The sequence below is a fragment of the Podarcis tiliguerta genome, assembly GCF_965153285.1.
Source record: "Podarcis tiliguerta genome assembly, chromosome: 1".
Lineage (NCBI taxonomy): Eukaryota > Metazoa > Chordata > Lepidosauria > Squamata > Lacertidae > Podarcis > Podarcis tiliguerta.
This window is the reverse complement of record NC_139534.1, coordinates 35,458,839-35,482,496: the sequence shown is the minus strand read 5'-3', so window position 1 is coordinate 35,482,496 and position 23,658 is coordinate 35,458,839. Positions and strand designations below refer to the sequence as shown.

The window sequence follows — 23,658 nt, the reverse complement described above, 5'->3', positions numbered from 1 at the left end:
TGGACAAAAGTACAAATAACATGCATTACCTCATATTACACAGCTGACCATCACAGTAACTTCCACATTGGCATGAGTTTGTGTGCACTAGCGTCTTCCCGATTCCTCTGCTTTCTGTTGGTGTTCATCGCCAGATTTGTCCTTTCAAAAACCATGGATTTACATACACCAGCTCCTACTTCACACATTAAACCCTCGCTTCTGTCTGAGACTCAGGAAACACTGTGACAGGAAATGAGGCCGCCATTAGGGGTAGCAACGGAACTGACAATTCACCGTGCTAGAGAAGAAACGAATTTTTTTTAAATCCTCTCCCGTTAGATTCACAAAATGTCTAGGGGTACATGAAGAGCCAGTGTGGTGTAGTGGTTAAGAGCGATAGTCTCGTAATCTGGGGAACCGGGTTCGCGTCTCCGCTCCTCCACATGCAGCTGCTGGGTGACCTTGGGCCAGTCACACTTCTTTGAAGTCTCTCAGCCTCACTCACCTCACAGAGTGTTTGTTGTGGGGGAGGAAGGGAAAGGAGAATGTTAGCCGCTGTGAGACTCCTGAAGGGGAGTGAAAGGCGGGATATCAAATCCAAACTCTTCTTCTTCTTCTTCTACCCCTGCTTCCCCCCAGAAAAAAAGCACTGGTTTATTCATTTTGTCAACTGTCCTGAGAATAGAACTGAACAACTGCGGTGTTTAGACATAGTTTATGTCATAATTATGCCAGTCTCTTGTTCTGTTTTGACAGGAAAATAACAAATGTTTATTAAGTATAAACAAGAGAAAGTACAGAATGAAGATGGGCAAACTGCCACCTAACAAAACATTATCAGCAATATTCGTTCAGTGCATTTGTTAGTCTTTTAAGTGGTATAGGACTTTGTTGTTTTTGTTGAAACAGACTTGCGTGACTACTCGTTTGGAAGCTGACTTTTTGTTTGCGAATCTCATTGTTAGTGTGTTTCTCTGTGTGTTTGGGTTCGTATCCTTTGGCTTCGTGCCAACTCAAGTATGCTCCAGGGGGAAAATCATTCATTTTCATACAGGGGAAATTTGGCATGTAACCAGCATTACCATGAATGGGTCTTGTCTGTCCAAATCACAACAGAAGAGATTTTAGTACTCAGCATGATGGTGGGTGTGGCAGAGAGTAACAACAGTAGCAACAAGAGGATGAAAGCAAGGATTGCCTCTCAAAATGGCAGCTAGTCAAAGAGCTGGGATCTGACACACAAAGAGCAGGGAAAACCCCTACCAAACAAGCACTGCAGTGCCTGTAAAACCATAATGTCTACCTGAGTTAATTTATCACTCAAGAAAAAGCCGGGTCATATGTTCTCAGTGTAATATGTATTTATTGGGTGTAGAGACAGCCGCATCTTCAAAGTGGTTTGGAGGAAACCCTTTCAGAAATGTTTGTAATATCTGTAATTTGTGTGAATAGGCCTACAGCAAAAATAGCTCAAAGAACACACAACTAAATTTATGTACCAGGATAAATATTTATATGTAAATCTAAGTGTGATTGTGTAAGATGCAGAAAAGACCTCCAGTAGACAGAGATGGAAGTTCTTGTGCTTAATTACATATGGTTTGGATCTGATAGAATTTCTGAAGCCTTTGGCTCGTGTTGGGCAGCCCGCAGCTCTAAGTTTTGGATTAAGGTGCTTTTTTTTTTTACATTGAGGAATTCATGTTATAATGGGTGGGAAAGAAAGTGAGAGATGGTGACTGCTGGCCTTATATTTTGTAAGTTGACCTGTTTCTTGGGCCAGGACTTTTTGTGTGTGTGGCAGTAAAGAGTACCAGTACCCCCCCCCTGCTGCCTATTTTGTGCTGGCACCTATGACACTTCTGTCAATATATGACTATGAACACTTCATTGTTGTTATTATTTTGGTTAAAAACGACCCCACACTGGCCCTGCCTTTGTCATCTGCTGACCAAACAATGGTGTCAGATTGAAAGGAAATCAACACAGGTGTGGGATCCTGGGACAATCAGGATTCTCCTTTGCATGGAAGAGCCTTACGCACATACATCTCATTCAGACCGATGCAAAAGCCACAGCTAACAGGCTATAACTAGAAAGTGCAATCTCATACTACATTCACATGTTTCTGAAGATGTGAGATGGGAGTTGCTGGCATTACCTGAACCTGAACATTCTTTGTCCCAGCTGGTGAACCTGCTTGATTATTTTGACTGGGATAAATGTCGAGTTTCCTGTTCCAGTAGCCAATGGTTCCTTAATCTCAAATGTACTGTACATCTACAGTAGGTCTTTTTATAAGAGAGTTGTTATGGAAAGGTATGAGGCTCAGGTGGATGCAGCCAATGCTTCGTGGAAGGTGACAGCTTACCCTGCCACAACAAATGTTATGTCATTCCATCATGATCAACGTTTCGTAACGCAACAAATATTCTGCGATTCCGTCATGATCAATATTTCGTATCTAAGCAAGGGCTTGTATCGGAGTTGTGGGGTTCTGGGAATGACAATAAATTCTGCAAATGCATACATTCGGTGAAGTATTCTGATTTGTATTAAAGCTCTAACACACTTGTTGCACTGTGACTCATCCTGGTCTCTTGTGCTGCACCAGTTAACCTGTCATGGTACTGTGATCAGTGGCTTAGAGAACCTCCTGGATTTCCCAAATAGGTTTTAACTGAAGTGGCTTTGGCAGCGTATTCATTTCCTGCGGGTGTTCATTTCCTGCAGCACAAAGACCAACTATGTATCTGACATGCAAGGGCAGTTCCTTGAGGCCGCAGTTATAATGGCATTCTAAACACTCGCGCTGAGCAAATAAATCTTTCTCTTTGCCTGAGATGTATGTGGCATGCCATCTATTAATGTGGGTTTCCTGCGTTTTGATCTCCTCAGCATGCAACAGCTCAGACAAAAGCAAATCATCTGATCATGTTTCATACTATTTCATGCTTATTTCCCTGGTTTCTGCTTTATTTCTTCCAGTCCAGCCATCCATAGCAACCTAACCTCCATAAACACATCTTTGTGTACCTTGATAAGACAGTAACCTTTTGGCTTACAATCACAGGGCATATTCTACAGTAGGTGCTCCTTCCCCTGCCTCCCAGCTCTGCAGGATTCCTGGGAGAATGACCATTTCAGATTCATAGTGTAGATAGTAAGTCCTAAGGACTGGTGTGCACATGCAGCAGAATAAGGTGGTGCGGCTCAGCTTTCTACTTGCAGGACTTAAAAATAAATAAATCAGGATTAGTCCGTTCCCAAAATATGAGGCCCAAGCTGCTAGCTGAACTGGTACAGTGGGAGGGGGGTGTCTACTGCTTTGGGAGGAACTTTGGTTTAGGAAAGTCACAAAAAGCTGCATAAAAAAACGAGAAAAACCACTGAAAAGCCAGTGTAAAGAAGAGCATCAGAGAGAACAAAACCCACCATCCACTAAAAGCCTGGGCCAGGGTGGGGACTGGGAAAGTATATTATACAAAATAAAGGTGATGCAGAAATATATATATGTATATATGTCTGGAAAGGAATGTCCTAATCAAGGCATCACTATGGTTGTTTGAGTAATTTGATCTTGGTGGTTTCTGATTTGAACTTACCTGATTTGCAGTTCCCACAGTAATGTGCAGTCCATTATCCTTATCAGATTTTTCTCTTCTCCAGATTTTGGTATGCTGTTCTCAGCTTGTAAAAGTGCCAAAATGCATTTAGAAATGCATATTTAGGGATAAAATACAGTAAAACAAATATTATTTAAATGCAATTTTGGGGGGATTTTTTAAAAATTTGTAATTTTAATGTGGAATTGAGATTGAACAAAATTATGAATGAACACATGTGAAAGTAACATGGACTAGTCTGTCCATCCCTTGGCACTGCTATAGGGAAGGTCCCTGTTCCTCAGCACATTACCTACCAGTGAAGGCAGGTTCAAAAGGGTGATATTAAATAATGGACATATTTACAATATTAATCCGTAGCAGAAGACACACAGCAAGAGACAAAGCCAAGAACCTGCAAGGCAGAAACTCCAGGACATTTTGAGAGTCCATCACAGCTATCTTTTTTGGCATGAATGTGTTTGAACCTTGGAGCACTATCTTGAGCTAATCTCCTGTGGTTCCCCACCCCTATACCCCTTTGTGTGTGGTTAACACATTGACTAAGCTTCAGAATGAAAGATGAACCACTAGCTTTGTTACCAAGGTTTTGGCTCTCTGCCACCAGTCAAGGCTAGGCACAATAACCTTCACTTCAATTAAATAAAAGTTAGATGGATAGTCATTACCTCCTCGTTCTTCTCTCATCACTGCCACCCTAATCACAGAAGCTCAAAAACTGGAATTATAAAATTGCAGGGCTCGTGGTGATTTGAAGGTCATCCAAGTTAAGTGGTGTTGGGTGTGTGCTTTACCCTGGTATGACTCAAACATGCATGACATCCTGTAGGCCCGTGTTCCTCAGACTGGCCACCTCCAGATCAATTCTAATCATTCCTGACCATGGGAATTGCAGTCTGGTAGCATCTGGAAGGCACCAGACCGAGGAAAGTAGTTGCTGGTGAAGATGAAAAATCTCAAGGGTATCTTACTTATGGTACTCAAGCAATTGGGTAGATGAGCAAGGCCAAACTGCGGCCCGTGATAGAACTTGGATGTCTAAGAAAAGTGAAGGCACCTAGAATTGTATGAGAGATGTTTCTCGTGAGTTTGTGTCCTGCTGCATTAGAGGTCATAACTGAAGGGGGAAATAGCAAGGATCTGACCGGAGGAGGAAGGCAAATAGGAGCCCCCGCTTGAGGTGGGCAACATGGTGGGGAAGGCAGTGGTAGGTCTAGGGAGGGAGAACCTGTTGTGAGGAAAGAGTCATATTGAGTATTATTGGGGAGGCATGCCCCCCAAATTGGCCCTATGGAGGTTGGGAGGGCTCCCAGAACAGTGTACAGTAGGTGGAGTGGTGGGGAGTCATTCCACCTGGCAACCTGAAACCTTTGCACAGATGGAACAACTGGAAGAGCACAGTGTTGAATTCAACCTGGTGTTATTCCTACAATCAAGTCAAATTAGCTTCCATAATACAGAAAACACGTTAGGAGATAAAATTACAGCAAAAAAAGTTGAAAGTACAAAAATGTTTCAACTGTTAAAAAATACCCTAGTTGGCTAAAATGAGTCATTGTGTCTCTGTAAGGATTTTTAGCAATCTCTTGTCAATAGTAACAATTGATTATCGGATTGCAGCAAACACATCCCTTGCTGTGTGCACACAGCAGGATATCTTCATAAAAGATCATTGCACTCCGTGTCTTTCACAGGACCGGCCCACCCATGAGGCAAGTTGAGGCAGCGGGATCCACAGGGGCAGCAGACCCCGATGTACATCTTTATTCACTTGATGATTATTTTCCCTCACCCCTTCTCCCCTGGTGGAGAGTGGGGTGCCATTTTGTGGTTTGCCTCAGGTGCCTAAATGTCTTAGACCGGCCCTGCTCTTTCATATGAGTTGAATTTCACATTTGTTCCTGTATGGAAAGCTATGAATCACATCATTGCATTTTTTTATATTGAATAGTAAATTGTGTGTGCTGACAGGGCAATGCCCTCGGTGCTCCAGAGTTTTTACCATGGATCTGGACCCTACAGTTATTTTAGCGTGCTACTTCCACCCTTAACAAACAAGCAGAAGCCATGCCTTGCGTGTCTTTGTGTTGATTTTCTTCTGCCTGTAAATACCAATCCTCTGTGCTTCTCCCTCCCCCCACAAAGAAACATGAATACTGTTTTTGTTGCCTTTTGTAGCTTGATTTCTGTAACTGGATCTTGCTCTCTGGAGTCTCTATTATGCCTGCTGCCAAATTCCCCAAAACCTTCACTGAGATGTGAACATCTATATATATCGGCCTCCCAACTTTATTTTGGAAGGCAGGCTGTTAAAGATGTTACACTGGCTCTGTCTTCTGCTGCTGCAACATTTCTTTACATCCATGGAAAGTTACCAAATACTCTCATGCTAAAAGACAACAGAGAGATGCAGGTAGCTGAGCAAAAGAGGGACCAGGTATAGAGTCCAGCAACAGCAGGCAACAGAAACCTATTGGATTTGAGATGAAAAGCATATATGTAAGTAGCAGTAATGTTGAGAACATATTAAAAAAAGTGCTTTGTGGCAGCAAAGGTTGGTACTGCCGTCGAAAGAAGATACAGGGGGAAAGAAGCTTCTCAGTCCAAGAAGTTTGGATTGATGATTATAAGCCACCAAGTTAGACTGGGGTGCACAGAAGAGGAATGTTTTCATATTTTCAAAGCCGACTCTGAGAATTCATGTCAGAGGCAGTGTAATGAAATCAGATTAGCCTACCCTCTTGCCTTGCCTTTTTAATGCGATGAGGAGATAAACAAGCATGGAGTACTCATCCTGAGTGAATCAGAGAGGGTCCTCTGCTACCTCCTGATTGTTAACAGGTGGCATTGGGCAGGTAAGATCCTTGGAGGGAACTGCTTTCAGTTTAAGTGCTTCTAACGTGAACTTCTCAGCACAAGCTTTCCATTTCTAAAATTCCATCACCCTCCTTAACTCGGCTTCTTCATGCTCCGCTCCATCACTAGGTCATGCATCAGTGTGCTCTGTGTGAAAACGACTTCAGTGCCAGCCACCTGCCATATAAACCTGTGCCTATGTTTGCAAATGATCTCTCTCACCTTTTGGAAGTGCCTCTTTTACTTGATGAATAATTCATACATATTTGAAATGCAACATTCAGCTCCTTTGCAGATGTTCTGAGCTTGAATTGTGGAACTGTTTTGAGTTTCAAAGGCAGGTTTGTCTCGAAACTAGCTACACGGTTTTACTCAAAACGTTAACATTCTTTGCCTCTCACTGTCTACCAGCTCTTCATATATGCTTTGCAGAATTTTGAGCTGCTTGACAGCCCCGGATATAGGCTGCTGAGCCTGGTTTGATGACCTGTCCTCTTTATCTCTTTATCTCTTTATCTCTTTTATTATAAATCCATTTAGTAACTGCCTTTTCATTTTGACGACTTTTAGCATTTGCTGAAAACAACTGTTTTAATACCATATACTTTTTGCATGCATTGGTTAACTATTTGGTAGAACTGAAAACATTTAGGAATTGATAAATATGTTTCAGCCAGACAATAAAAGGGCTCATTTGAAGAAGAAACTAATGGCAATTATGATATAATTTCACTCCGTTCCATTTATAGTTTTCTACCCCCCACCTTCACCACTACATTGCCAATGAGAAAGCTCAGCCTCATTGAGCTATTTTTAGGGGATTGCGGCATAGGATTTTGTTCCTAAAGTTTTAATGTGAGATTCTGCAAACTCTTGGGTTACCCTAAGTGTGCTGACACCCTGGTTTTCTTTCTCAGTGGTCTCATATTGACTGCAATCCTGTTTGGCACCTCTCAGGTGTGCGCCATTGCCATTATAAGAGAACAAAGGAGGCGTTCATGGTGAGTTATGCCACCTCTTTTTCTAGAAAAATAGAGCTGGGTGTGGGTATTAAGTGGCACCTGTAAAAGTTCCAATTCTGCCTATCAAAGTGGTCAAGTGGACACATCTAATGGGGTAAGGCGATCTCATAGGCATATTGGCCCCAAGTTGTTAATGGCTTTATCTACTAATAGCAACACCTTGAACTCAGCCCAGTTGCAAATTGACAGCCAGTGCATTGCCTGGGGTTGCAGTGTGAGTTTGCTGTTTGGAATGCATGGTTCTCTTAGGCTAGGTGGCACTGGTAGCATTCAACAGGCGCCGCTAGACAAATATGGTTTTGAGTTCTTGGAATTTTCATAAACTTGCAGGCAGATGACTGGTTCACAGTTCTCTCTGCTTCTGCCTCTTGCTGTCGTTGTTTCCGGGGGGATTGTAGAAGAATGGGGGTTAAGCACTGTGTGCGTGGCAAGTTTGTGCCACATTTGAGATGAAAGAGGGAAGACAGAAAGCAGCAAACCTGGATATAATTTAAATATAAATGAGTGTTTGTTCTGCCTTAGTGTTTAGAGGCACAATTATGTCAACAAATAGTGCCGGGTGGTGTGTCATTTTGGGAAACCTGCACAGCTGCAACCCTCTGCAATGTCTATAATTTGACATAATTAAGCCAGCCTCAGCTTAATTAGTTCAGTGTCCCTGGTATTATAAATATTGCATTATTATTATTATTCCCCCCACCCAAGGCAATTTCTTTTCTAACTTGGAAACTTTCTCTCTCCCTGCTCCTGCCCTCAAAAGTTTTCCTAATGGTAGCAGAGAGACTTAGGAATGACTGGAGAACAGTGCTGCAGTCACTGTGCCTCTGGATAGCTGCCACCGTGAGTGAACAAAGCCCAGGATTTCTCAGGGAATGCAGGCACTGATACCTTTATCATTTCTGTTGGACCTATTAACACTAGAATGCAGGCGTCTCGTTTTCTGTCAGGTGTGCACAAAGACCGTTTGTTGTTGGAGAGGCTGAGCTAGAAACTTGGCCCGGCTTTGCTAACTTCCAGGGACCAGAAGAAGAAATCTGCCGTCTCATTACGGTTGACCCAGTTCCTACCTTTCCTTGTAATAATGTTACAGTAGTGTTTAGAGATTTTATGCAAACATACTCTTAAAGCGCTGTCAAGAGAACTCTGGGTTAAGTGGTGACAGGTGCTATTGCATGTATGGGTTGCTAGCATGTCCCCTTCCCCCTTCCACCCTTCCATTCCCTTATTCAACATGAGCCCATTAATGCAGCATTTTCAAATAAACTGTTTATATATATGAGAGAGAGGGAGAGAGGAGAGATTCTATTGACTTTTCAGGCTTCTATCCTGCTCCAGGGAACCAAATGAACGTGACATGTGCTGCCAGAGACATGTAGAACAGCTGATCTGGGTGAACCCTGATGTTGGTGACCACATCCCATAGCCTCCAACATTTCTCCAATGAAAGCAGAGACACCCTATTCAACAACAACAACAACTTTGTTTATTTATACCCCACCCATCTGACTGGTTGTCCCAGCTACTCTGGGCAGCTTCCAACATGTATAGAAACATAATAAAACATTAAATGTTAAACAAATCACATAATGCCAATAGGAACATCCCACCATACTCTCCAACATTTCCCCAATGAAATAGGGACGTCCTAAGGAAAAGCGGGGCATTCTGGGTTCAAATCAGAAACCGGGACAGCTTCTGTAAATCTGAGACTGTCCCTGGAAAATAGGGACACTTGGAGGGTCTGAGATACTCAGTCCCAGAGTGCATTCCTCTCTTTGCTGTACATCAGCTATGACAGAGATAGAAATTCTGCAGGTAATAGCCCAATACTGAATTCACCTCTAATACTGCAAGCCAACTGGCTGACTGCTGAACATTTGACCAAGAGTCTGCTGTGTGGAACACAGACCCAAGGAAAGCAGCTATTAAGGTGTTCTGGAAGTCTGGAAATACAACATAAGAAACCTGGAAATTAAAGGGAAATCGAAGATTAATGGGACCTAAGCAGCCATTAGTCCCCAGTTGAAAATAAAGCAGTGGCCAATGTGTGAGAGTGGCAGGGTATATACGGTACTTTATTCACCCTGGGATTCTTTAAAGGCTGTATTAAAGTGTATCACTGGTCTGGCACATAGCAAGTTCACTTTATGATGAATTGGGAAAGGTACAAGAAAGGGTAATTGTGCCGGAGTGCTGTCATGTGGAGAAAGAAAGAGTTGGGCCTCTTGTGGAATTGTAGAATAATGAGGAATTGTGCCCCAGTCGTACAACATGGCCATTGCTGCTTGGCTGTTTCCTAGCAGGGGTGGAATTTGTCAAGATAGCAAAGCCCTCGAAACTTGTGTTCAGCATTTTTCAGAGCAAAGTACTACACTCTTAAGTGGACCATCCTGCCAGCAGGCATGCCTTTGTCAATAAAGATAGGACTAAAAACACACACTGTTGAGTTTTCTATTATCTAGCAAACCCTGAAACACCACGTGGACCTTTTTTATTATTATTAAATGCTCCCTGTTAGGCAAACCTTTCAGAACAGTGTTTCAAGAGAAGGTTTCAGAAGGAGCACATGGAAATATGAGACAGTTAATTAAAACAAGAAGGATCACTCTTGCATATAACATTAAAAAAATTAAGGCATTGGGCAAACTTCCAACTAATTATTTATTACTGGAGATGCTGATCTTTTTTTGGGGGGGGCATAGGAAGAGTATAGCTATTATGTTCATGTTCTGATTCAGTGGACATCATCACCATCTGTGTTCAGGAAACTAAAGACAAGGGTAAGCTAGAAACTGGGTTATAGCAGCAGTCCTTCAAATTAAACTAATAACAAGGCATGGTACCTGTTTGATCACTCCTAAGGATCATTTACTCAAAGGTTTACAAGACTTTTCTTAAAAGCCTGATATATATTCAGTGCATCCTTTCACTTCCCAATCCCTGTATACAGGGTTGGTTTGCACATCATGGTGTGCCGTGATTTATAGCTTCCTGTAAAAAAAAAAAAAAAAAGCAGTGTGCTAGTGCTGCTCTGTTCTGCTAGGAGCAATAAGCCACAAGCCTTGGCTTAGCACTGAATGTGAGAACCAGGGCTCAGTATATGTTTCTCTCCAATATTCCAATAAATGGAAGCCAAGGTTTATTCTTGGCTTGCCGCTTGTTAGTTTGGGAGAAGCAAACCGTGAGCACTGGTTCACATGTAATGCTAAGCCAGATAAGGACTCATTTTTCATCCTGGGAGATAATTGTGTGTGGAAATGAGCAAAGGGCAACATAATTAATTTTTACTTTGCTTAGGTATATTGATTAGTTTGGTTAACCAATCTACTGAGCAGACTCTTGTACATAAATCAGAGTAGCTCTAGGTATCTAAATGAAGTCATTAACATTTTTAAAAAGGCACCTCTCCCACATACGCTCCACAGTAGAACCAGATTTTTCCCATAATTTTTTTTATTAAAGCTTTTCTATGATACAAAGTAAAAAGAAAGAAAGGACTTATGATTCTTCATCTGTCAGTTACATAAAAATAATTATTCAAACATTCGTTCCACGGTAACATCCAACTATTCCACTTTTCATAATCCAGTGTTGTCCCAATCTTTAAACCAAATATTGTGTGTTCATCTTCCTTTTCACACAAAAAAGTCCAAAAGGGGCTCCTAATTAATGATACTGATAAATGTCAACAATAGTTTTCATGGTAGAACTAGACTGATATATGGGTCACGTAAGGCCTTGTTCTGTATACACACAGCAGGCATGGGAGCATTACACTATTGTGCATGGACCCTTGTAATGTGAACCCAGGAACTACACATGTTAAGTGCCCAAGCAAGCAATTTCTGTGTGATCTGCACCCCTTTTCTATAATTGATGGATCACACAAATGGGACCTACTCATCTAGGCATTTAAACATCTCATGTTCCTTAAACTCTTCAAAGAGCAAGGAAGTTTGCAATCCTAAACACACCCAGTGCAGTGGAACGTCTGAGTAGAAAACACAAAGCCAAAGAGATGCTGCAGTACACATGAGGAGCGGCATAATGTGCACAGGAGCCAAGTATGTATCAGTCTTTATGCCTTGTAATGCTATATGACAGTTGCGGGCATAGGCAAACTCTGGCCCTCCAAATGTTTGGGACTACAATTCCCATCATCCTTAGCTAACAGGACCAGTGGTTAGGGATGATGGGAATTGTAGTCTCAAACATCTGGAGGGCCAGAGTTTGCCTATGCCTGGTTTAAGGGGGGCAGAAGCCCCCATGTCTCTTCTCTAAGTTTTCTTTGGCATGGTTCTGAAGATAGTTTACAAACTGCTTGTCTCAATGGAATGAATGGCGGTTGTTCAGCAGCCGTCTCTTGTGCAGCAGCAGTTTGCACTTCTGGTTTCTCCTGTGGTGCTTTCTAATCACACCAGGAAAGTTGCTGCTGTAGCATTCTCTTGTCTCTTCCAAGTGGCCCATCACTGGTACAGAAGGAATGCCTCCTAGACATTCTTCTCCCTCTCTCTTATCAAAGGGAGATATGGGATGAAGACTGCAGGGTGATTAAGGTGCCTCGGAGTGTGGGAGGGATAGTGTGGAAGTATAGCAAACAGTTCCCAAAATTCTTGTCCTTATAATTATTTTGGCTATGTGGCTATGTGTCAAAAGTTATCTGTTACTTGACTATCTTAATATGCTTCTCACTAAACCAAGGCTGTTAATCTACATGGATTATTTTTACCCCTTCCAGTCTTCAGTAAAACTACAGCGAATTCAGTTTTCTACTCTTATAAAACTTTCTTTGACAAGTGGAAGCAATTTCCACTAAGGCTTAGACACTATTAGATGCAGCTCCTAGAGAGAATTTGCACTGAACACAACAGAGCATTGTGCAAGCCAGGATGGCAGCTTTTCCAGCAGTGAAACCGAAAATCATGTGAAGATGTGCCTTTGTATAGTCAGCTAGTTTCTACATACACTTACATCTGGACAAATAAGAGGCATTATCAGAGTTCAGCGACACATTCCAACCAACCAAAAATACAAAGCAGGGCTATTGAGGGCTGTAGCTTATGGAGAAGGTAGTGGCTTAAGTAGCCTGAGGGCCTGACAGGCAGTGTGCAAATCCACATTTTGCTCTGGAGTGGGCAAGCCATTAGTTATATTTTGTGACCAACCCATCAGGTATTTTCTACATTATTCTCTGAAGTCTCATGATCAAGTATTTCCATAAAATTCTAAACCTTGAGCTGTGTGCAGCCAATATAGTGCACACATTGGACTCCTCATGTTAATTCTGTGCTCCCTATGGTACCAACTGTTGCTAATCCTATGAGGGATATTTGAACTAATTTCTACCATGAGCTAAGAGGAGTAATAAAATGGAAATTCAAACAATGTCTATCTAACTCAGCTTGACAAATTTACCTTTGCTTTGTTTTCAATAGATAGCATTTGGCAGGTGGTAAATCTTCTGTACTATGTGCAAAGTTAAACAAGAAACACTGGTTGAAACTGAAATGGCCAGATTGCAGACCTTTGAGTATTGACAGGGAGGGCTGACAGGGTGAATTAAACATCTAGGAAGCATTGTGATATTAGCTAACCTGAGGCAACAAAGAAAATAAAATATGGATGAATATTCTATGTTGAACTTAATGAACTTAACTTATTATCAAACTAGTTGTTATCTCATTTCCTGGTTTGGAAAATCACCCTTTTGCTCATCGTGATTTAACAACTTGAAATAAATCTTGCTACTGTGGTCTTCCAGAATGTTCCACTTTTGGCATCTTTGGTGCCCTGGAGCTGTATGTTGCAAGCCAAGGGCTGGAATCTTTGCTTACTAATGGGAGAGCTACTTGTGAATAAGGTGGGAATACATTTTATCACCTTTCTTTCCCAGAAAGACCTCGTGGGGTCAGTCTCGTGGCATGCCTTTCTCAGCTACTTTGTGCTGACATGCTTCCACTGTGGCATGCGGTTGGCTTCTCAAGTAGCTTCTGCTTAGCCTTGAAATGGTGAAAGAAGGCATTAGAAGGAGTATATGCTGCAAACAGTTTTATGCCTGTCTGTAAAATACATATTGGGCATATTAGGGCTAGAGTTAAAACTCAATTAAAATCTGTGGAGCGCTGGAGCTGACTGCCTGTCCTGCCGCCATCTTGACCGGATTGCAAAAACTTGGGTCAGTCATGCCAAGAGGAACTATGAAGATATGCCTTCCTGACTGCAAAGGCTATTCCCCTCTCCTCCATTACAAGAAGTGCTTATACATAATACACGAACACATATGGAAGACTCTGGAATCTAGACATTTGGTAGTAAGAAAAAAGGGGGTCCAGGTGTGGATAAGAGTTTGAACTGAGGTGGGGGAGGGATCTTAGATTCTAAACAATTGCCTCTGACAGTAAAGGGAGGTAGAATGCTGGCGCGCGCGCGCACACACACACACACACACACACACAGACTAAAGCTTATTTTTCTCAGTAGAAGACATCTCATGAATTCTGTGTGACAGGTATAATGAGGTGAATCCCTGAAATTCTATCAGTCTCCTTACCCCGGCACTTAAGATCTTTATTTTTATGATCCACCTCCAGTCTTGCAACTGTACTTTGTGTTAAACTTCTTAAAACAGTGCACTTTAAATTTTTTTAATCCACTCTTGGACCTTATGGTGAAGGGCAGCTAACTAATTCATTAAACAATAGCAGCAAATTTCAATAAATTTTCCATTTTAGTCAAAGTTTTCCAAGAGGATACAACTACTTAACAGCGGAAATATATTTCTTTAACAACTTTGGGTAATTGGTTACATTGAAACCAATGCTTGACACTCTTCAATAGCATTTAATATGTGAACAGTCCTCCCAATCTTCCAAGCCGCTTTTGTTACCAAAAATGTCTTGCAGACCTGCACAGTTTGGGTCATAAAAACTTGCATACCCAGCTACTATCTGACTTCATTGCCTATCCTGTCAGGTCTCGGTTTTCAAGTACATGTTACAAAAGCAGTAGAACAGCAGTAAAGCAAGCTTAGTATTTCTCTTGCATTTGCATCGTCACCATCACATTAGTGTTCCTTCCACTGTTGAGTTTGTTTTGAGAGTACGTACTGTTATCTGCACGGCTTTATTATGCTCCTAGCTTTATGCTTATCTCTTGTTATCTTTTGTGCAGTGGCTAAAGCAAGCAAACACCTCTGCTCTTAAGAAGCAAAATTGCAAGCCCTTCTTGCAAAATCATTACAAAGCAGTGCTGTATTCTTCACCTGAACCGACATAATTTAGGGCATTTAACCTCTGACCTGATACTGTGATAACCATACTCTGGGGGAGTGAGCAACCTATCCTTTTATGGTTGCCCGTAGAGAAAAGTGAGTTACAGAACTCACTTGGAATGTGCTTTAGGCATAAATAATACCTGCCCGGGTAACCCTAGATGAACGTACAGGATTGGCGCAGATGCAGAATAAGTGTAGCCAGTATTGTCTCCATAATATCGGTGTGCTGGAAGAAGCAAAGATCACCAGTACTGAAGCAATGATTCTTCAACATCAGCTTCGTTGGACTGGTCATGTTGTGCGGATGCCTGATGATCGTCTTCCAAAGCAACTACTCTATTCCGAACTTAAAAATGGAAAGCGTAATGCCAGTGGTCAACAAAAGAGGCTTAAAGAATGTCTCAAGGCAAATCTAAAAAAAATGTAGTATAAACACTGACAACTGGGAAACACTGGCCTGCGAGCGCTCCAGTTGGAGAACAGCCTTTACCAAAGGTGTCATGGACTTTGAAGACACTCAAACTCAGGACACAAGGGAGAAACGAGCTAAGAGGAAGGCACACTTGGCAAATCCACACCATGATCAACTCCTGCCTGGAAAACAATATCCCCACTGTGGAAGGACATGTGGATCCAGAATTGGCCTCCACAGTCACTTATGGACTCATTGTTAAAACCGTGTTTATGGAAGACAATCTTACTCGGCTAAGAGTGATCACCAAAGAAGAAGCAGAAGAAGAAGAAGAAGAAGAAGAAGAAGAAGAAGAATTGTCTCCATTGGCTGGCAGTGGTTCTCCAGGATTTCAGGCAGGGAGATGACACAGCAAGCATGAGGCCTGAAATGCTTTTGCTTTTGCTTTACATTTACAAGCTAAAACTGGAAATCTCAACTAAGATTTCATGGGTGCACCTGAAGGATTTAACAAATTGAATGTGGCATAGGTTTCCTTTGTTTTGTTTTTCTACATTGGATGAAGTGGAGTATTATAAAAAGATAACATTGTAGTGGGTATAAACTTTTGTATATCTTTGAATAAGTAACAAGGAAAATAGATACAGTGGTACCTTGGTTCTCAAATGCCTTGGCACTAAAAACAACTTGGAGCCCAAACACTGCAAACCCGGAAGTAAGTGTTCAGGTTTGCGAACTTTTTTCGGAAGCTGAACATGCTCCGTTTTGAGTGTTACGCTTCCGTTTTGAGTGCCACACTTCTGTTTTGAGTGTTACACTGAAGTCTGTCTGATTTTGCTATTTATTTTGTGTTTTTGTGTCTCTTTTTGTTTTGCTTTTGTGACTGTGGAATGCAGTTCACCTACTGATTGATTGTGTGACTGCAGTACATTGTTTATTGATTTCATTTTATGGATTAATAGTCTCCTTAGGTAGTAAAATTCATGTTAAATTGCTGTTTTAGACGTTGTTTTTAAAAGTCTGGAACGGATTAATTCATTTTGCATTACTTTCTGTTGGAAAGCACGCCTTGGTTTTGGAATGCCTTGGTTTTGGAACGGACTTCCAGAATGAATTAAGTTCAAGAGCCAAGATACCACTGTACTTTACCAGAGGAAGTGAAGTCTAGTCCATAAAAGCATATGCCACACTAAATTTGTTATTATTTAAGGTGGCACAAGACTCTTCGTTGCTTTTGCTACCAGAGATTAGCATAGCTAACCCTCTGGAAAGCTTCCAGGTTCAATTTCCACCCTGGTTTCTGTTATTCCCAAAATGACATACTCTTGGGTAGCTAAGTGGTTAAACTCAGTGTCCCCATTGCGTCTTGACCAATGATACAAACAGAACATTTCTCCATAATCAGAGCTTTGGCTGATTAACATTCTATGGCCTTTAAAATGTTTTTGTGGGAGGGGAGTTATTAGTTTGTTTTTGTGCTATGTATTTTGTGTTCTCATTTTGTATTTTTGCACGTTGTGAACTGCCTTGTGCTCTTTGGATGAAGTGTGGTATGCAAATGAAATAAATAATCTAGTTGCAACTAACTCAAGTCCTATGGTTCTCAATGGGACTAACCTTGGCTAGACTGAAGCCAATAAGACTTGTCTGACAGCATCACAGTGTAAATAGACCATAAGGGCACAGTCATTATGCAGAACAACATCAGCTGGATATTCTTCCTTAGCACAACGGAATATATGTTGGTAGCACTAACGCTGCAGAGTGCAGAGTACCTGGGAGCCAGGAGATTGCTTTATGTGTGTGGCCACTGATTTGTTAGGACAAGCTTTGCTAACTGCATACTTGAGAGCAATTTTAATATGTAAAGAAAAGAGATTTCCTCTCCCCCTCCACCCACAGTGCTATGAGCAAACAAGTACAAATGAAAGAACAAGGAGCCACGTTTTCTGAGATGGTACTGCTAGTGGTGGTCTTTCCTCAACCTTAAAACTATGGAACATCAAAGAGGCATCCAGCAGCAGTGTCTAAATTGCAGGAAATTATACGTGCCTAATAACCAAGAATTAAATGCTCAGCCTGCTTTAAGTGCTAGTAATTTTACTCTGCTCTTTTTGTGCAAGCCAGCAGGGGTTTAGTATATGACAGGGGCTTGTACAATCGTTTTAGTCTTCTAACAGTTGCCCATGTTGGGGGTGTGTGTTTGAAACAATAGGATCACACCCCTCCCAGAGTCTGGCACTTTCCTGTCTCCTTGATTTTACTGGAAGGGTAAAGCATGCACATAAATTTCTTTCACTTCAATAAAAGGTGCCAAATTGTGACTGGGGTTTACATGGACATAAAAAACAAACAAAACTTGCTCTATGCCTGTATTCTGTCCTTGACAAACGCTTATGAATCTTGAATTTTCACTCTTGCCACAGTAGTTTCTGTGACTCCATATAAGCCCTGAACTAGATTAGAATGTTGCTTTTTATTGGTGGCATTTGAACGCCATGATTCAGTTCATGATCAATATGTGCACATCAAGAAAAGAAGAATGACGTCCTGATTTCCAAAGGCTATTGTGAACATTTTGGTCCGCAATAAACTTGCTGGTTGCTGTTTTCTTTTCTTTTTCTCTCTTTTTGCTTTTTGGTTGCCGATTGACAATTGCCTGCTACCACCTGGTGTGTAAATCAGGGGCACAGAATTCATCAGGTTACACAGAGATCAAAGGGATCTATTGATTTATGGGCATAATGTAGATTTCCCTTTGTATACCCATATGGTAGTTTCATAGCAAAGGAATTCTTACTGATTTAATCTCTTTTGGGGGTTTGGATGTGGGGCTTTTTATGACTTTCTTTCTAACATATTTTTCAAAGCAGTAGTAATTAAGATGGTTTGTCAGTAGCTCCATTATATACCCCTCCCAGTTTTCAAGAGTGAAAGCTATAACTCACTTGTAAAAATTTGCCTCAGGCTGACAGTTGGCAGAAAAGATTTTAGGAGCACAGGATATTTTGTGAATGGATTATATACACTCTTTCAACACAGCTGCTGTGCAGCTCTGTTGTGTCATCTTTTGTATAAAGCACACCCCAATTTCACCAGATGTGCAGCTTTGGGAGTCTTTACTCACGGTTACAGACTGGGGTTTAAATTAGTAAAAGGATAGACCCTGGGCTGGACCAAGACATTTTGGCACCTGAGGCTAACTACAAAATGGCACCTCTCCTTCCCTCCGGGGAAGAAGGAGTGAGGATCTGCATTAGGAACAAGGGGGTGGGAAAATAAAGAGCTGCATTGGGATCTGCTGCTTCTGTAGATCCTGCCACCTGTGGCATTTGCCTGACCTTGCCTCTTGGGTGGGCCAGCCCTGGCATAGACTTTAGAACAAACTAGCAAAACTAGAGACAAAACACTATTTGCAGAGTCTCATTATCTTAGCACAAATCCATGTATGTTATACTTCTGTCCTGCTGTTCAGTGGGATTAAATGTGCATAAATTTGCAGCCTTAAAAACATGTTAAGCATTCTTAGGCGGTATTCAGCTAACTTCTCATGCCAGTCCAAGCGGATTCCCCCTCCCCTTGTGTGGCTTTGCACCATCCCCACATCTGGAGAGGGGGGATGGAGGGTGGGGGGGGGGAGGAAGAACAGTCTGTTTTGCAAAAGGAAATTTTTGCAATGGTCGAATGCTAACCTTAGCTTCAGTGCCCCTGTTTTTAAAAAGTATGCTTTAAAAAGGCCACTTCTCACTTATGAGAGGAGCTGACTCATTTCAATGAGATAATTCTTACTTTACATTTTGTGTTCAACACAAGTGCCATGCCATGTCAGATGTGATGTATAATATGTGCAAAAAATAAAATAAACCTGCACAGTCTTCTTATCTGACGCGGCACAATTTTGTACTCTGAAGCAAATCTGGACTTGTTGAAGTGTAATATAAACATCTGGGTAATTGGCAGCTAATATTGAAGTATTGTCTCAAATCAACATCATAGTGCTGAAGTAGTTTCATGGGATGCCTCAAAGCCCCAAGGAATTTAGTCCATTTTACTGTATAGAACAGGCTTCCTCAACCTCGGTCCTTTAGATGTTTTGAGACTACAATTCCCATCATCCCTGACCACTAGGCCTGCTAGCTAGGGATCATGGGAGTTGTAGGCCAAAAACATCTAGAGGGCTGATGTTGAGGAAGCCTGGTATAGAACACCAAGGAAACCTTTACTCAGCAAAGACACTCAGCATCTCCTCAAGTTTAAGATTAGCAGGACTTGACACCACCATGATATATTGCCTGCCTAGCTTTATTTTCATATTGGCCACAGGACATAACAGAAATACAAAAACCTAATGATGACTGCAAAACTCATATCTTATATAAAGGGATGGAGTTCCGTTTTAATGCAAATTTGCATGTCCCAAAACAATGTGCAAACATGAAACGTAGCTACTCTAAATTTTGCAGTGTGGCTCTCCAACCAAATAACATGTTCAGTGTGTGTATATTAGGGGAGCATGTGTATAGAAATGCAGTGGGGGAGGGAATGTTTGTTGCTGTTGCTATTTTCTGCTTATAGATGTTAGTTTATCCTTGTTGTGTCATTTACCTCTGTATACTCATTGCATTACTTATCTGCACTGGATATTAGTTACCTATATACAGCATATGAAAGGTAAATAAAAAGGGTTTTATTAAAAGAATAATAAGAAGAAACCAATGCCTATATTGCTGGAAATAGCATACCAAAACATATATATTATGGGAAAGTGCTTGAAAAAATATGCATATTAGGAGAAATGTGACCTAAAATCCTGATAAATTCTTGTGAGGATTTTCTAAAAAAAAATTAAAAAAAAAAAATTCAGACTCTCGTGAAAATGTGGGGAACTGAACTTGAGACTGGAAAAATGAGAAACTGAAATTGCAAGATTTGCCCATTCCTACTCATATGTTATCAGGGTGGACAAGAGGTAGGTTAATCAAGATTGTTCCTGGTTATTCATCTATCTTACCTTTTCGTCACTAAGCATTACCTTGTTGAAACCGTCCTAATTTAAGGTTGCTTTTGCTGAAATCAGGGATCAGTTTTTCAAATACCAGTGCTGAATTACTGTGTGCAGAACCACACAGAGCTGGAATTTTAATCGTTTTGAGACACTGTAGTGTCCCCACCTGCTTTTCTCTTCCTTTCCTTTTCATGCTCCTGATTTATATCTGAGTGAAAGGTATGCAGGTTGCGGGTAAAAAATCCAGGTACATTTTATTAACATGAGTGTGCAGCATACCACACTGGAGGGAACACCCACCTACACACACACACACACACACACACACACACACACACATTACCTTGAGGCATCTCTACTTTATTACCTTGTTTTCAGGCATGAAGTAAGTGAAGCATGTTGCCCTCTTTTTAGGAAGTTCTTATTAACCTACTTCAGTTGATCTGTTGGTTTAGTTTAGTTTCCCTTTAATCAGATCAATGTTAATGAAGCCTCTGGAGACAGCAGGGCTGAATGAGGCCATACAGTGGAATTGTGACAGAGCAAGAAATATGAGTGCTTGTGGGGGTACTAGGGGGTACAACACTGCATGTGAACTACCAAGGACAGGATTGTGCAACAACACTTGCAGAAAAATAGTGTGATGTTCAGATGACCTGCCCTTCATACACATCCCATAAAACTTTCTACAAAATCCCACATTCTCTAGCAGCCTCCTCTAACTCAAAGTCGTCAAATATTGATGGACTACAACCTTCATCATCCATGATCATTAGCTGTGGTGGCTTCGAATGACGGGGTCCCAGCATATGGAGACCCAAGGTTGGGGAAAGGTTGGTCTGCAGGAAGCGTTGGTACACATGGGTTGATGCCTGGGTGTGAGTTGGTTTATTTGTAGTTGGATTGGATCAGCTTCAGAGGAAGTACACAATCTGCCGCACTGTTCTTGGAGCTAAACCCAAGCATCCCCCAGTAGACAAGTGTCTTGCCCCTTCCCATCTCCCAATCACTCAACGTATGTGATTGCTTGAAGGAAAGGCACTCTTCCCATACAAGTTACAGTTTAATAATAAAATTAAACAAGCCTGAAGTCTTAAGCATACCTACTAGTCAAGTCCATCAAAGTTAATGGGACATGAATGGATGGGAATGCCAATGTGAAATACACTGTTGTTTCTTTTTCAGAAATCTTAACATGGTGGACAGTGCTTGCCTGCACCAGAAATGTACTTTGCCTCCCCCCTTCTTCAGCACATTTTCTGTCGCCACCACTGACTCTCTTTCCCTGACCCCAAACCATCTGTATCTCCTTCCTTCTGCCTGTCCACCACAGTATATGAGATGAGGGAGGTGTAAAGTCCTGAGGTGGCAGAGTGGCCTATATCGCTTCAAACTGCAGTTGGGGCAATACCAATGCTCCCCCACTTAAATCTCCTTACCAATATAGGGAGAGAGAGAGAGAGAGAGAGAAAGAGAAGGAGGTTGTATCTCAGCCTTCTGTCTTCAGTGCCAGGCCAGAGCCTCTTCTTCCATTGATCTGCTCCTTGGAAGGTGCAGGTAGGGGAGAAGACATTGCACTTAGCAAGGGAGAGGGGAGGGACTTCTCTGTCATTACCTGCTTTTTTAAGCAGGTCACTGCCTTTTTAACATAATCCTGTTGCTAGTCAAGAGATGCAGGATGCTGAACCCCTCATTTTGGGAACCCTTCTTAGCCCTTGGTCCCTGTTATTTCACAAAGCATCGTCGTCGTCATTTATTAAATTTACATACTGCCCTTCATCAAGAGACCACAGGTTGCTTTACAATTGTAATCATGCTTTACAACACCATGTTAAGATTTACTCTTTCTTTACCATCGGTGTTGAACTGGTCTTCTGATAGCAGAGAGCAGGAGAGCGTTCTGGTAAGGACATGTTCAATGGCTCTCCCAGTGATAAAGTGTGCAGCCAGAAAGGGAACATTCAGACACATGCAGGGGAATGCTGCCTCTGTGGGTTGCAGTGCTGAAGTCCTGGGAGGTATAGTGAGCTCATTGCAAATGCTGCTCTGCAGAACTTTACCAGCAGTCTGTGTTCCTTTGAAGCTGGGGATCAGACTGGACTTTCAGTTAAGCGTAAGTACAAACATGCCTAACCCAAACGAGGCTCTGCTGTAGTGCAGACAAGGGAGTGATACTTTAAAAAGAAGTGAACTTGAACTGCAGCTGTTTACACACATTTCCCCCCTCCCCCTTTGAGTCACCAATGTCTGAAGAATGAGCTGTTAATGAAACGTCAGGGTTCAGTTCAATTCAGAGATGCATGGCATGTTGGTTATAGAGAGGAAGATTGCCATATTTTATTGGACATAACCACAGTTGTCACATATTAGATGCCTCCCCCACAACCCTGAAGGATTGTTTCTTTGCAAAAGGAGAAACCAGAGGCAGTTAAAAAGGGAACAAGCTTGAAGAAAGAAAAGCAAGGGAGAGAGGACAGCAGTGGAATGAGAGAGAACAAAGGCGCCTTTCTGAAGCACAGGTGTGCCACCTAAAATGGTAAAGAAAGCAGGGGAGAAAACTTGCATCCACTTGTTATCCACACATAAAGTAGTTTTATTGTGCTTAGGAAAACAAAATCCCCTGTCAATCATTCAAACCTTCATTTAAATTTTAATCTGGTTTAATATGAACCAAAAATTCAAAATCTTGGTTCAAGTACTTGCATTCCCCCTTGCTCTCTCAGTCATACATAAGGTGTGTAATGTATGGGATCTAATTTGGCATATAGCAGGGATGGGAAATGTCCAGCCCATAGAGACAGCACCCCCATTTGACCACACCCACCAGCCCTACATCTGACGTCAGGTATGGGGAAGGAAAGATGTGGCTGCGACAAAGGGGCTTTGTAGGCACTGTCAACCAGCTGGTTGGCAGCAATAGCAAAGTCCTGTGTACAGCACTTTGCCAGTGCCAACAATCAGCTGATTGGTGGGGCTTACACAACTGGGGTGGGGAAGATAAGGATGTAGGAAGGATGGAAAATTTGTGGCCCTCCAGATATTGTTGGATCCCCAACTCCCATCAACCTTGACCATTGTTCAGGCAACATCTAGAGGAACCCAAGTTCTCCACCCATGACATAAATGTTCTGATGCTGAATCAGTACATAGAAACAAAACATACAGCAATAGAAAGGCTTGATTTTGGTAATCTCAGTGTACCAAAACTCTACATGGGTTCCACTTCTGTTCAGTTTATATTATTTATATTTAATGGACCAGGACGTCACTCGTAAAGTTTCGTGCCAGAATAAATAAATTAATCTTTAAGGTACCACACTACTGGGATGCGGGTGGCGCTGTGGGTAAAACCTCAGTGCCTAGGACTTGCTGATCGTATGGTCAGCGGTTCGAATCCCCGTGGCGGGGTGAGCTCCCGTCGTTCGGTCCCAGCTCCTGCCCACCTAGCAGTTTGAAAGCACTCTTAAGTGCAAGTAGATAAA

At 41.9% G+C, this 23,658-nt stretch overlaps 1 protein-coding gene across 9 annotated transcripts in view; it reads left to right on the top strand.

Moving 5' to 3' along the window:
* LYPD6B (LY6/PLAUR domain containing 6B) overlaps positions 1-23,658 on the top strand; it is a 58,225-nt gene that overhangs the window by 22,005 nt on the left and 12,562 nt on the right. For 2 of the 9 annotated variants that reach the window (XM_083414234.1, XM_083414240.1), the window contains exon 2: positions 7,382-7,465. The exons of the other annotated variants lie outside the window; for them this stretch is intronic. The gene's annotated coding sequence lies outside the window, so the exon portion shown is untranslated. The remainder of the gene's footprint in view (positions 1-7,381; positions 7,466-23,658) is intronic. 9 annotated transcript variants of the gene reach the window in all.